We start from the raw sequence: 15,197 nt of genomic DNA on the forward strand, positions 1-15,197 counted from the left end.
CCAGGGTCAATTTGGCATTTTGCCAATAGAGCACGTGTGGGGCTCAACTAGAGAAGCCGTGCATCTGGTCTGAGGGATTCAGTGGCCCTTGGGTTTGAAATCAGTATTAAAAGCTTTAGGATCCGCCTAAGTAAAGGGGAAACTGTGTTTTACTGGAATGCACACTCTAAAGTGGACAGGCCATTTGAGATGGAAAACAATGTGCTGAGGGTTAAAAGAGTGCATAGTGGACGTTTGGTTGACATATCTGAAAGCAATAATCACAAAATTTCTCTGCAATTCATTCTCAGACCAATACTCCACCTGTTAATTTTGAGCTAGGACTGCCTGTGGAATCTGTGTGTTAGGGCTGTGGCTGATGTCACAAATTTATTCCCAGGGGTTTGGAGATTGTTTTGGGCTGTGGTTGGTACTATCTAGAGAACAGATCTGCCTGGGTCCTCTCTTAATATTAAATCTGCTGGCATATGTATTGTGGATTAGCTTAGTAACCCAGGGCCTTAGTCACAGTCTTTCCACATCCACGGTATAATTGCTCATTTTCTCCATAAAGGAGAAATGGGTCTCATTCAGAGCCATCTTCATCTAGTTTCTAGAATCCAGGGCAATTTATTGTTGAAATCAGATTCTATAGCCCAAGGATCTGCAACTTTCATAGGGAGGATTGAAATTTCTTATTGTCCAAAGCAGAGGTTTTTGAAATGCCTCATGCTTGCCTTTGAGTTCCAATGCCTTATTGCAAGAGTTCTTGGAGCAGAGATCTGCTGAACAATAGGTGAATTTGAAGCCTTTCCATCAGCCTTGACTACCACATGCTAATGCAACAATAGTTGTGGTGCTGACCCAGTACTACACTAAGGATCCAACTGTGGCACTGCATGCTTCAACAGGTTCTAATGTGTGACATCATTAGATTTGTTTCCACTTTTGTTTTTGTTTGCAGAGAACCTGAGGGAACCCATTATAAAATTTTGACTTTTCCGTGGCAATAGTAAGTATGAATGCACTTCCATGAGAGTGTATTGGAACCATTCCCTATCCACATATCCAGCCGGCAGCTCAGAAACCATTTGGAAGCCTCTATTCCAGCAAAAATTACTAGTCCCTGCACTGTCAGAGCTATGATAAGCATTTAACCAAAATGACACTCTGCTAACTTTACTAGAATAGGTTGTATTCACCACAACAAAAACCACACTAGCAATCATAGATATAACAGGCAACAGACACAGAAGGAATGCATGGCATCATTACATACCAAAAACAATCCTCACAGCATTAATACTAAATGTGCACAGAAATGATTTCACTTACAAAAGCTGTTCAAGTCTATAATAGATAACTGATAATCCTTAACCCATAGCAATAGAGAGATATAATAAAGTTAAAAGAACCATTGCAAATTTTCAAAAGACAGGAGTCTCCTGAAAGAACATCCAATGTATTAGACCACCAAAATTTACTAGAACATGACTTGAAAAGGGAGGACATAAAAACACTGAAGGAAATCTTGAGTCTATGAATACAAATGCAGGCTAGTATAAATGGAAAGAGAAACACTTTAGATGAGCCAAATAGAATCAGAAAACTCAACGGTGAGAATAGCTAAGCTAAAGACAGTCCAAATCCGACTAGATAATGCAGAGGAACAAATAAGTGACTTCGAAAGCAGGATAACCGCAATCACTCAGTCAGAACACGACATAGAAAAGCAAGTGAAAACCAATGTAAGCAATGCAACTGAAACCTGGGATAAGAGAAAACATACCAGTCTATGACTCATAGGGATTCCACATGGAAAAGAAGAAAGACAAATGGTTTGAAAAGATATTTGAAGAAATCAGACTGAAATTTTCTTAAACCAAAGATAGAACCAGCTATCTCAACACAGGAAGCACAGAGGGTCCAAGCATAATGAACCCCAGTAGGCCTACAACAATATATATTCTAATTTAAATGGCCAAAGTTGATAATAAAGAAATGATTCTAAATGCACCAAAATAGAAACAAGTGCATTGCAAGAGAACTTTCTAATGTCTTCAGCTGATTTCTCAATAGATAGATTGGTAATTTTTTCTTCCCTCTTTCATTTTGTGTTGATCTCTATTCCAAGAACTGATGAAAGGCAGATTCCTTCAGTCTAAACAAGATGAGTTGGCAGAGATTCTAAAAGTTTTCAAGTTCTTGGAAGAGGTCATCAGAATCAACACATCTCAAGGGGCTTTTTCAGACAATACAAGAGACCATGCACCAAGCCCTGTTTATACTTTTCCCAGTAGTGGTCCAATGTATTAAGACTTGCTGTTCCTTCACACTAAACCAGCCATGCAGGTATACCCTCAGTCTGCTACTGCAGTTGAATTAGAGCCAGGTCCAATTTTACCAACACTGTAGGGAGAACCTGAGCCTGCTACTGCAAGAGACACACCACTGTGTCCCATTTCACCAATCTTTCAAGGAGACCCTGAGCCTATTCCTGCAGGAGACTCAGAGCCAAATCACATTCCACCAGCTGTGTAGGAAGACCCCCAAGCCTTCACTTGCAATGGATCCAGGAATGTGTCCAATTCCACTAGCCTTGTAGGGAGACCTTGAGCCTATTCCTGCAGGAGAACCAGATCTCTGTCATAGTCCACCATCCCTCCAGGAAGATGCAGGGACTCCTCCTGCAGGAGACTCAGGAATGGGTCCAATTTCACCAGTCCTGCAGGGAGACTCTGAGCCAATTCCTGCAGGAGACCCCGGACTGGGTCCCATTCCATCAACCATGCACTAAGACCTTGAAGTGGGTCCAATTCCACTAGCCTTGCTGGGTGACCCACAAGCCTGATCCTGCAGGAAAATTAGAGATATGTCATATTCCAGAAGCCCTGCAGGAAGACTGAAAACCTGCTCCTGCAGGAGACCCAGGAATAGGTCCAAATCCACCAGCCTTGCTGGGAGAGCACAAACCTGATCCTGCAGGTGATACAGAGCGAGGTACAATTCCAACAGCCCTGCAGGGATATCCTGAGGCCACTTCAGCAGGAAACACATGACTGGGTCACATTCCAATACCCCAGAAGGGAGACTGTGAGCCTGCTACTCCAGGAAACTCAGGACTTCGTCCCATTCCACCAAACCTGCAGTCAAACACTGAGACTGCATCTGCAGAAAACACAGAGCTGGTCACATAACACCAGCCCTGTAGTGAGACTACAAACCTGCTCCTGGGGGAGACCAAGCCCTTCACAGAGAACATGAGCCAGCTCCTGCAGAAGAACAAGAGTTGTGTGACATTCTACCAGCTCTGCAGGTAATCCCTAGGCTTGCTCCTGCAGGAGACAGACATCCCAGTCCAATTCCATCAGCCTTTCCAGGGAGAACCCCAGCTTCCTCCTGTAGAAGAGCCAGAACTAGATCTCATTCCACCAACCCTGCACGGAAACACTGAGCTTGCTCCTGCAGGATACCCACAGCCAAGTCATATTCCACAAACCCTGCAGGGAGACACTGAGCCTGCAATTGCAAGAGACCGAAGACTGGGACGAATTCCACCAGCTCTGCAGGGAATCCCTCACCTGCTCCCATAGGAGACTAAGAGCCATCAGTTCTGGTGGGGTCCCTAAGCCTGCATCTGCAAAAAATACTACAGAGTGGAGTCACATTCCACCAGCCCTGCAAAGAGAACAGAACCTGCTGCTGCAGGAGACACAGGACTAGGTCCCATTCCACCAACCTTGCAGGGATACACTGAGCCTTGGACCAAGGAATGGGACAAATTCTGCTAACCTTCTAGGCAGACCATGAGCCTCTCCTGCAAGAGAACCAGAGATGGGTCATATTACAGTATTCTTCCAGGAAGACCCAAGGCCTGTTCCTGCAGGAAATGCAAGAACAGGCCCAATTCCTCCAGCCTGAAGGTAGAGTCCAAATCTGTTCTGGCAGGTGACCCAGAGATGGGTCCCATTCCATCAGCCCTGCAGGGAGACTCTGAGCCTACTTCTACAGGAGACCCAGGAATGGGTCCCATTAAATCAACCCTGAAGGGAGACACAGAACCTACACTTGCAGGAACCACAGAGCCAGGTCACATTCCATCAGCCCTGTAGTGACCCCTGAGCTGGGTCCAATTACACTATCCTTGCAAGGAGACCCTGTGCCTATTCCTGAAGCAGAACAAGTGATGGGGTCATGTTCCAACAGCCCTGCAGGAAGACCTGGAGCCTGCTTCTGCAGAAGACCCAGGACAGGGTCTGATTCCACCATCCCAGCAGGGAGAAAACTAGCCTGCTCCTGCAAGTGACCAAGGTCTGAGTCATATTCCACTAGCCCTGTAGGAAGAACATAAGACTGCTGTTACAGGAAACTCAGAGCCATGTGCCATTCCAGCAACACTGCAAGGAGACTCTGAACCTGCCCCTGCAGGAAACAGAAACCCAGTCACATTCCACAAGCCCTGCAGGGATACCTGAGCCTTCACATGCAGGAGACCCAGGCCTGGGACCAATTCTACCAGCCCTGTGGAAAGACCCTGAATAAGCTCTGGCAGGAGACTAAGAGCCATGTCACATTCCACCAGCCCTACAGGTAATTTATCAGCCTGCTCCTGAAGAAGACCCAGAGCCAGGTCACATTCCATGAGCAATGCAGGGAAACTTAGAACCTACACCTTCAAAAGATCCAAGATTTGGACCAATTCCAATGGCACTGCACGGAGACCATGAGCCGTGTCCAATTCCACTAGCCCTGCAGGAAGGCCCCGAGCCTACTCCTACAGGAGAACCTGAGATTGGTCATATTGCAACAGCTCTAGAATGACCCAGAGCCTGCTCCTCCAGGAGACACAGGACTATGTCCCATCCACCAGCCCTGCAGGGAAACCCTGAGACTGTTCCTTCAGGAGAACAACAACTGGCTCACATTTCACCAGCAATGCAGGGAGACTTAGAGCCTGCACCTTCAAGACACCCAAGAATTGGACCAATTCCAACAGCACTGCAGGGAGACCATTAGCCAGGTCCAATTCCACTAGACCTGCATAGAGACCCCGAGCATGCTCCTGTAGGAGACCCAGCACTGGGTCTCATTCCACAAGGCTTGCAGGGAGAAACTCTGCCTGTTTCTGCAGGAGACCAACAGCTGAGTCACATTTCACCAGCCCTGAAAGAAGACCCCAATCCTGCACCTGCAAGGGACCTAGGACTGGAACAAAATTGACTAGCCCTGTAGAGGGACCCTGAGCCTGGTTCTGCAAGAGAATCAGAGATGGGTCATATTCCAATAACCCAGCAGGGACAGTCTGAGCCTGCTCCTGCAGGTGATACAGAGTAGGGTGAAATTGCAAAACCTTGCAGGGACACCATGAATCTGCTGCTGCAGGAGAAAAAGGATGGGGTCTCATTCCACAAGCCTTACAAGGAGACCCTGAGCCTGGTCTTGCATGAGATCCTGAGCTGGATCCTGCAGGAGACACAGGACTGGGTCCCATTCTACCAACCCTGCAGGGGAACCCGAACCTGCACCTGCAAAAAACACAGAACCGTGTCACATCCCACCAGCTCTGCAGTGAGACTGTAAGACTAGCCCTACAGGAGACCTAGAGCCAGGTTACATTACCAGTCCTGCAGGGAGACCCTGAGCCTGATCTTGTAGCTCCTCCTGCACCTACACACACACTTCTATGAGACCCAGAGCCAATTCAGGCATCACCACCCCTACGGGCTGAGATGCCTCTGCAAACACCAACACTGTCATCTAATTCTCAGAATCAACCCACTCCCAGACTCGAACTTTACTTCCCTTCTCCTGGAATCATTTTTGTTTGTTTTTTTCTGTAATTTCCTTGTTTTCTTTCATGTCATTTAGAGTATCATCTATTTTTAAGTTTTAAGTTTACAATAATAAAATTTAGATGTTTTTCCATTTTAAATTGTGCAATTCAGGAGTATTAAGTGCATTCACAATGCTGTGTAACCATCATCACTGTCTAGTTTCAGACTGTTTCTTTCCTCATAATAAAACCCTGTATCCAAACCACACATTCTCTTTTCTCCCTCCCCTAGCCCCTGACAAGCCCTAATCCTCTTTCTCTCTGTGTGTCTTTCCCTACCCTGGATGTTCCCTATCAATGAAATCATACAAAAGGTGGCTGTTTGTGTCTGCTCTCATATTTTAACAAGGGACTGGTGTTTTGTTTTTTTTTTTACTTGAAGTAGCATTTTGGTTATTTGAAAGGGAAACCCAGGTGGATTAAACATGAGATGTACAAAATGAAAATTTTTAGTAACTATGTGCATAATCTCGAGATAGGCACTGCTATTCTATGTGTGAAACCAGAGCCAGAAGGGAGATGCTTAGCTCTTCCTGTGGCAAAACATAACCTACAAAATAAAAAATAATAATATTCAAAAGCCATGAAAGTCAAACCACAACCTGGAAAAATCATTTTTCATAACCTAAAGTCAGAGAAAGTTTTCACATCCCTGTGGTCCAAAAACTTCTTGAAACACTGTGTTCTAAACAGAAACAGAACAAACACATACAATTCCAACAAGAGGAAATGCAGGTAGCCAGTGTATATTAGAGGTGCTTGACCTCTCAAGTGAGGATGCAGACAGATGTACACACTTTGGAGACAGCATTGGTCACCATCACACTGGCAGGACTTTAGCCTGGTGACAACCAGCTCTAGTGACAACATAAGGAGGCAGAGGCCACAGTAGATCCCCTGGAGGGAAGAGTGAGCAGACACTCCTCTCTGGGAGAACAGTATGCAGGGTGAATTACAGTTCCACAAGTTCACCCCTTTCCGAGTAGTGCTGATGCTTAGTGTTGATCATACTAAAATTCTTGCACAATTTTTCAAAGATGTCTTTTCAAGGATGTTCATCACAGTTCTGGTTTAACTAGTAGGAGATTGGAAGCAACACTAATGTTCATGGAGAGGGGGTGGGATTCATCAGTTCTGGTTCACATGGAGGAATGATTGTTGTGCAGCTGGAAAAATGACTGCTAGGTCTTTACCTGATGTCAAGGAAGCCCTCAGTTTGGATGCTTGTTAATCCATCATCTACATCCCAGATGCCATCTATGACCACATATGTGTCAAATCATCATAGATTTAAATGAATCTTGTGGTGTGTGAGAGACAGAGGCAGAGAGAATAAGAGAGATAGAGACTGAGAGATGTTCACCAAGCCATTCATGACGGTCACTTCTAGGGGTGGGATTTGCAAATCTCTGCACTTTTCCTTTAGGCAACATTTCAAGTGTTCATAATGTATCTATATTGATGTACTAATTCTAAGGTATTTAAAGCATATGTTACTTGAGATTCATTCATATTGAATCCACAGCATAAAGTTTATTATTTTTATTTTAAAGTATTTGTTACAAGTACAATCAGCATTTATGAGAGTAAAATGATAAATTCTAAAGAATGAAGAATCAGATAAAGAACAAAACCTTTTGGTGACTCAGACACAGGCCAGCTAGTTGGCAGCAAATGGCAGGGTGGGACAGGTTTCTCTAGAAGGTTGTGTATGTTCTGAATCAGCATCCAATAGAGGCAAGGAAAAATTACAAGACATGTACGCTGGAAACTACAACAGCTTGTTGAGAGTAATTAAGAAAGACCTAGCCCTATTTTAAAATTTGAAGGAGCCAAAGTGACAGAGTAGACAGACTCACAGCTTGACCTCTCCCACAAATACACGAAGAATTACATCTACAAAAACATTGAATTGCACAGAAACCTCCTGAACTCTGGCACAGTGTCTCTCATTTTGAAATACAGGAAGATTCTCACAAAATATGGTAAGGAATAAAAAGAAAAAAGACAAATTCAGTGCAGGACTGATCCTGCAGGGAAAAAGTAGCATAGGAAGAAAGGCACCCTCACACTGGGACACAACCTCTCTAGCTGGGAGATCAGCTAGGAAAGAAGCAGAGCTTCCAAGGTTTGGAGGAGACAGTGGCAACTGCATGGCAGGCAGAACTGGGGAATACTGACACAGAGGGTCCCTGTGATGACCAGCCCTAGACATGAACTAGCAGGGATGAGCCAGGACTGGCTACTGGAGTCAGTGAAGAGCCCAGGCAGAGGGCTGGGTCACACTGCAGAGAGGCAGCATCAGGAAACTAGAGGGCAGTGGGAGCTCTGGCTGTGTGTGTGTTTGTGTGTGGAAAAGAACAGACTGAAACTCTCATAAAAAGCACCAATGTTGGTATAATGGGGGAGGAATGATGCATGGCTGTGCCAAAGTCACTTTCTCCACTTGGCTCCATTGTTGGTGTGTTCTCACGAGAAGAGAAATGGGGCTTGGTCATAGCCAACACTGCTGCACAAAGGCAGAGCTGAATGTTGAATCCATATCCTGTGCCATTGCAACTTCACAGGCGGGACTGAGATTTGTTTACAGCCACAGGCAGAGAGGGTGGATTTCCTCTCTCTGGTCACTTTGTGGATCCACACCTCTGGGACTTACAGGCAGTGAGTGGAGTTCTGACTCAAGAAGGGTGGCCAGTGAGGGTATTTACAACAGGGTGGTGTATGGTTCCATATGTGGATGCGGGATTGGGGTTTGAGCTGAACCTGTAGTGGACCACAAATTCATGTGTGTGACTACACACTTGCTAAGGCAGGTCAAAGGGACTGACACTGCTGGATCTGCACTGATGTTTCCTGGGGCTCAGAACCTGAGGGGCACCAGAGTAGGTAGCTGACATTCCCATAGCTAAAGCAGGGATAAAGCCAACATCAACAAATAGTACTTTGTAAGTCTGCATAACAAGTGACAGACAACACCACAGAGGGAACTCTCCAGTGGAAATCTCCTGCTTATTTTTCTTCACAACTGAAGTGCTCCCACCCTGCCTACTACACACCACAGCTCAGAAACGGGTCTAGAAGAAATACGTAGAGCCAGAGAAATATAAGTAAATAAAGAAGCCGAGGAACCACTTTCAATTAAAAGAACAAGAGAAATCCCCTGAAAGAACAAACAGTAAAATAGACTGATGGTCTACTAGACTTCAAAAAGGGAATGATCAACACACTGAAAGAACTAAAAGAGACTATCAATAGAGACAGAAAACTTTGAAAAGCAAATTTAAACTATAAAGAAGAGCTAGTTAAAAATAGAAAATTCAACTACAGGCAATCAAAAACAGAGTAGATAATGCAGAGGAATGAATAAATGACTTAGGAGACAAGATAAAAGAAATAACCCAATACAGCAGACATAAAAGCCAATAAAAACCAATTAAAGCAAGATAATATAAAGTGCGCCAGCCTATGCATAATAGTGGGTCCCAGAAAGAGAAGAAAGAGAAAAGGGGATTGAAAATATAGTTAAAGAAATCATGACTGAAAACTTTCCAAACCTTAAGAAGGAAAGAATTATCCAAGTACAGGAGGCACAGAGGGTCCCAAACAAGAAGAAACCAAACAGACCTACACCAAGACATATTATAATTGAAATGGTTAAAGTTAAAGATAAAGAAAATATTCTAAAGGCAGTGAGAGAAAAACAAAATGTTAGTTACAAGGGAGCCCCATAAGCATTCAGCAGATTTCTCTACATAAAAACTTCTGGCCAGAAGGGAGTGGCAAGATATTTTCAAAGTCCTGAATGAGAAAAGGCTGCAAACTAGGATATTCTATCTAGAAAGACTCTCCTTTAGAACAGAAAGAGAGAGAAAGAATTTCACAGACAAGCAAAACTAAAAGAAGTCAGCAGTACTAAATCTATGCTAAAAAAAAAATTGAAAGTTCTAATCTAAATAAAACATAAACAGGAAGCTATAGAAATTAGGAAACCATAATTGGAAATGCAATAAATACAGTGAATTGCAAGGGAAAACATGAAGATATAAATAAGTCAGTAAGTCAATAAAGAAAACAAGAAAGAAAGAGAGAATAGCAAAATCATAAAAGGTGAAAGAGTAGAGCAAGAGAATATAGATTTTGTTCCCTTTCTTTTTTTTTTTTCTTCTTTCTTTTTGTCTTCTTTCTTTTTAGGATGCACTTGAGCCTACATGACTATCAACTAAAACCAAACAAATGAAGTAAGGGGTTACCAGACTTGAAAGACAAGATAACCACAAATCAGAAGTATATAAAGAGTCATAAAACCCAAAAAGAAACCAGGCTTATAGAAAAGAAATTTATCATATGACAAAAATGAAAAAAAAATTAAAAGAAAGAAACAAATAAGAAATACCAAATCAACTGGAAAACAAATTTCAAAATGGCAATAAAACCACATCTATAAAATAACTACTATAAATGTCAATGGACTAAGTGTTCCAATCAAAAGAAAAAGTGAAGGAGGAGGAAAGATGGTGGAGTAAAAAAGATGCTCAGAGCTCACCCTCTCCCACAAATTCACCAAGAGTGACATCCACAGACACACCCACCACCCAGAACACCTGCTGAACTTTGACAGAATATTGCCTTCTTCAAAAGATAAAATTTTCCACAAATCTGGTAGGAGAAAAGAAGAAAAAGGAAAATAGTTCAGGACCATTCCAATGAAGAGGGAGCTGCAAAGGAGTAATAGCATTAATACACTGGGTCTACCCAACTCCAATGGCGAGTTCAGCAAGATGGAGAGGGAACATCTGCGTCTCGGATCTGTACAGAATAGCCTTTGACTGACAGAACTAAGTTAATTGGGCACAAAGAGTCCCAATGATCCCCAGCCATAGACGTGAACCAGCAGAGGTGGGATGGGACAGGCTGTCTGAGTCGAGCAGAGGATTTGGGCTGACTGTACAGAGGAAACCTTGGGGGACTACAATGTTCTGTGTGCCATGGCTGGGAGAGTATACAGATTAGAACAGCCTGGGTCCCCCATAAAATCCAAAAAAAAAAAAAAAAGGCAAAGCAACACTGCTGGTGTGCCCTGGGGGGAAGGGGATCCGTAGCCATTGTGTCCACAGACCCACAGTGCCATTATTGGAGACTTCTTGGGAGAAGAGAGTCAAGGCTCAGCCATAGCCACCATATTTTCTGGTTCATGGTTCCCAGGTGAAGGAGGGGTCAAAAGCCGAATCCCTACCTAGGGGCTCCACAACCTCATAGGTGGGACTGAGATTTGTTTACAGTCCCAAGCAGAGGGGACCATTACACACCGATGCCTCTCTGAATTGGCTTTTCTAAGACAAATGGACAAGAAGCAGTGTTCTGGAACAGAGCAGGGGTGATGGCTAGTGCAGCTGTTTTCTCTGAGTCCACCTATGAAGCACGGACCTAATGCGGCAGGGGAGCTACCTGCCAACTACCTTGCACAAGTGTGGTGCTGGGACCAGGCATCTGGTGGGGGTGCAGACCACCCACAAACTGATGCTGGGACACAGACCAGGAGCACGACTGGAGGGCCTCTGGAACCAGCAAGTGGAGTTTTCACAGCAGGATATGGGCAGGAGTGTGACAACCACAGGAAAAAAAGGAGCTCCTGCTCAATAGCCAGGGCAGACTCAGGCCACCAGAACACCAGCCACACCACAAACAAAGGGGATAACAGGCAAAAGGCATGGAAGGAAGACTTGGCAATCACCCATAATTAAAAACAACCTTATGACAAAATAATTAAGAGTGCATATTCTTGGAGAAAGGCCAAGATAGTGGAGTAGAAGGATACTTGTATCTTATCCTCTCCAATAAATACACCAAGACTGACATTCACAGACACACCCATCCACTCAGAACATCTGCTGAAATTTGATAAAACATTGCCATCTTCAAAAGACAAAATGTGCCACCAATCTGGTAGGAGAAACGGAAAAAAGAAGGAAGAAAATGCAAAATGGCTTGGGGTTGGTCCTTTGAAGAGGGAGCAGCAAAGGAGGGATAGTGCTGGTTGACTGGGTCTCCCCCTTTCCAATGGAGAGGTCAGCAGGATGGACAGGGAACCTCTGAGGCTCAGATGTGTACAGAACCGCCCTTGACTGACAGAATTAAGTTATATGGGCACAAAGTGTGTCAACAACTCCCAAAACTAGAAGTGAATCAGGGATGGGAAGGGACAGGCTGCTGGATCCAGGCAGACTCTGGTTGACTGTACAGAGGTAACCCTGGGGGACTACAGTGTGCTGTGGACAACTGCTTGGATTGTATACAGATCAGAACAGCCTGGGCCCCCCATAAAATAAGAAAAAAAAAAATAAAGCAAAGCAACATTGCTGGCTTGCCTGAGGGAAGGGGAGATTTGTCCTTTGTCTCTGCTGACCCACAGCAACATAACTGGTGATTTCTCAGAAGAAGAGAGATGAGGCTCAGCCACAGCCATCATACCCACCCAGGCAGAGGCAGGGTTGAAACCTGAATATGTACCTGGCAGTTCTGCAGCCTCATAGGTGGGACTGAGACTTGTTTACATCCCCAGACATATAGGAAGGTTCTGTCCTGGTGCGTCTATGAACTCGCACCTCTAAGACAAATGAACAAGGAGCAGAGTTCTGGCAAAGAGCAGGGACTAGGGCTGGTGTGGCCATTTGCCTCAAGCCCACCTACAGAGTGTGGAACAGATGTGGAGTGGGGAGTAGCACTGAACAGGGGAGCAACCAACCCAACTACTGTGCAGGACTGCTGCACCTGGACACGGCATTGGGAAGGGGCACACCCTGCCCACCTACCATGCAGGAGAGCAGCACCAAGATGCAGCATTGGGAGGAGATGTGACATGTCTACCTCCAGGCACTGGGAGCAGCACAGACCAAGGGTGTGACCAGAGGGTCTCTGGAACCAATGAGCTGAGTTCATGAAACAAGGCAGGGGCAGGAGCTGTGACAACCACAAAACAAATAGGAGTCCCCATTCAATAGCCAGGGTAGGCTCTGGTTAACAGGTTAATGGCCACATCCGTAACCAAAGGGATAACAGACAAAAGGCACAGAAGTAAGACTTGGCAACCACACTTATTTAAGAAAGACCTCTTGATAAAATTATTAAGGGCACACAATCTCCACGGGAACATCCTCTCTTCTTTTTCTGTTCCATTTTCTTTTACTTTTTAAATGTTACTTCTTAAATAATTTTTATATTTCTATTTTTAATCCCTTTTAAAATTTTCTTTTAAAATACTAATATTATTATCTTTCAATTTGTCCAATTTCATTTTTATCTTTGTTTTGTTCTTCTGTTATGATGATACTCTGTTCTCAAATATTTTTCTTCCTTTAATGTTTTAAAAATTCATCCCAACTCAATTGTTATCTTGTTTCAATATGTTCTTCTGTTATTGATTATACTGCTTTTAAAACTAATTTCTTTGTGCTTAGTTTTATTTCTGCATCCACTTTATATAAATAAATAAACTCCTAAAGGACGACAGTAGATAACTGATACTCCATAAGCCATAGTGCCAGAGAGATATAAGCAAGATGAAGAAGCAGAGCCACCTCTCTCAATTAAAAGAACAAGATAAATCCCCTGAAAGAACAATCAATGAAATAGACATTGATAGTCTACTAGATGATTTCAAGAAAGGAGTGATCAAAGTACTGAAGAAACTAAAAGAGATTGTCTATAGAGACAGAGAATATGTCAAAAAACGAAATTGAAACTCTAAAGAGGAGCCAGTGAAAATTGGAAAACTCATTTGCTGAGATGAGAGTTGAGCTAAAGGCTGTAAAATGTAGGCTAGATAATTGAGAGGAATGAATATGTGACTTAGAAGACAGGACAACAGAACAGCTGAGAGAAAACAAATAAAAACCAATGAAAGCAATATAAGGGACCTATGGAATAACATAAAGCATGCCAACCTACTCATAATGGGGGTCCCAGAAGGAGAAGAAAGAACAAAGGGGATTGAAAAGGTATTTGAAGAAATCATGACTGAAAACTTCCCAAACCTAAAGAAGGAATCAGATATCCAAGTACAGGAAGCACAGAGCATCCCAAACAAGGAGGTCCCAAACAGACCCACACCAAGACATATTACAATTAGGATGACCAGGGTTGAGAATAGGAAATGATTCTAAAGGCAGCAAGAGAAAAACAAAGAATGAGATACAAGGGAACCCCCATAAGATTTTCAGCTGATTTCTCTACACAAACAGTACAGGCCAGAAGGGAGGGGCAAGGAATATTCAAAGTCCTGAATGAAAAAATGATGCAGCCTACGATACTTTATCCAGCAAGGCTATCCTTTAGAATAGAAGGAGAGATAAAGAACTTCACAGACAAGCAAAAACTAAAAGAATTTAGCAACACTAAACCTATGCTAAAGGAAATATTGAAAGACCTACTCTAAACAGAAAAGAAGCAGGATGCTACAAAAAGGAGAAAACCATGATTGGAAAGGTGATTGCTACAATGAATTACAACAGAATAAACATGAAATCATAAAAGAGGACATCTAAATCATTAAGGGTGGGGGAGGCGAACAAGAAAATGTACAGGTTTCTCTCTCTCTCTCTCTCTCTCTTTTGTTCTTGGTAGGATGAGTTTGAGCTTATATTACTCTCTGTTTAAAACAAACAGATATAGTAATGGGTTAATATATGTACAAAGTAGGGTAACCACAAGCCAAAAAGTTACAATAGAGTCACAAAACTAAGAAGACACCAAGATAATAAAAAGGAAAATTATCAAACCACAAAAAGAAAATGAAAGGAACAAAGAGGAAATACCAAATCAACTGCAAAACAAAGTTCAAAATATAATAAACACATATCTATCAATAATTATTATAAATGTCAATGGACTAAATGCTTTAATCAAAGGATATAGAGTGCAGAGTGGATAATAAAGCAAGTATCTACAATACACTGTATACAAGAGACCCACGTTAGGGAGAAGGACACACATAGATTGAAAGTGAGAGGATTGAAAAAGATATTCCACAAAAATGGAAATGACAAGAAAGCAGGAATATCAACAGTGATTTCAAATAAAACAGACTTTAAAACAAAGATTATAAAGAAAGATTAAGAAGGACATTTTATAATGATTAAAGGAGTCATAGATGAAGATATTACACTCATTAACATATATGAACCCAACATAGGAGCACCTAAATACATAACAGATAAAAAGGGAAAATTTGATCGGAATACAGTCATGGTAGAAGACTTTAACTATCCATTAACATCACTGGACAGATCTTCCTTACATAAAATTAATAAGACAACATAGAAATTAAATGATAAAATAGAACAATTTGTCTTGGTTAATATTTTCAGAACATTATATTTCCCTAAAATAG

At 42.8% G+C, this 15,197-nt stretch overlaps 1 long non-coding RNA gene across 1 annotated transcript in view; it reads left to right on the forward strand.

Moving 5' to 3' along the window:
- Positions 1–15,197, forward strand: part of LOC135321540 (uncharacterized) — a 539,910-nt gene that overhangs the window by 431,825 nt on the left and 92,888 nt on the right. The gene's annotated exons all lie outside the window — the stretch shown is intronic.

Source organism: Camelus dromedarius, chromosome 6, assembly GCF_036321535.1.
Source record: "Camelus dromedarius isolate mCamDro1 chromosome 6, mCamDro1.pat, whole genome shotgun sequence".
In the NCBI taxonomy this organism is placed as follows: Eukaryota; Metazoa; Chordata; class Mammalia; order Artiodactyla; family Camelidae; genus Camelus; species Camelus dromedarius.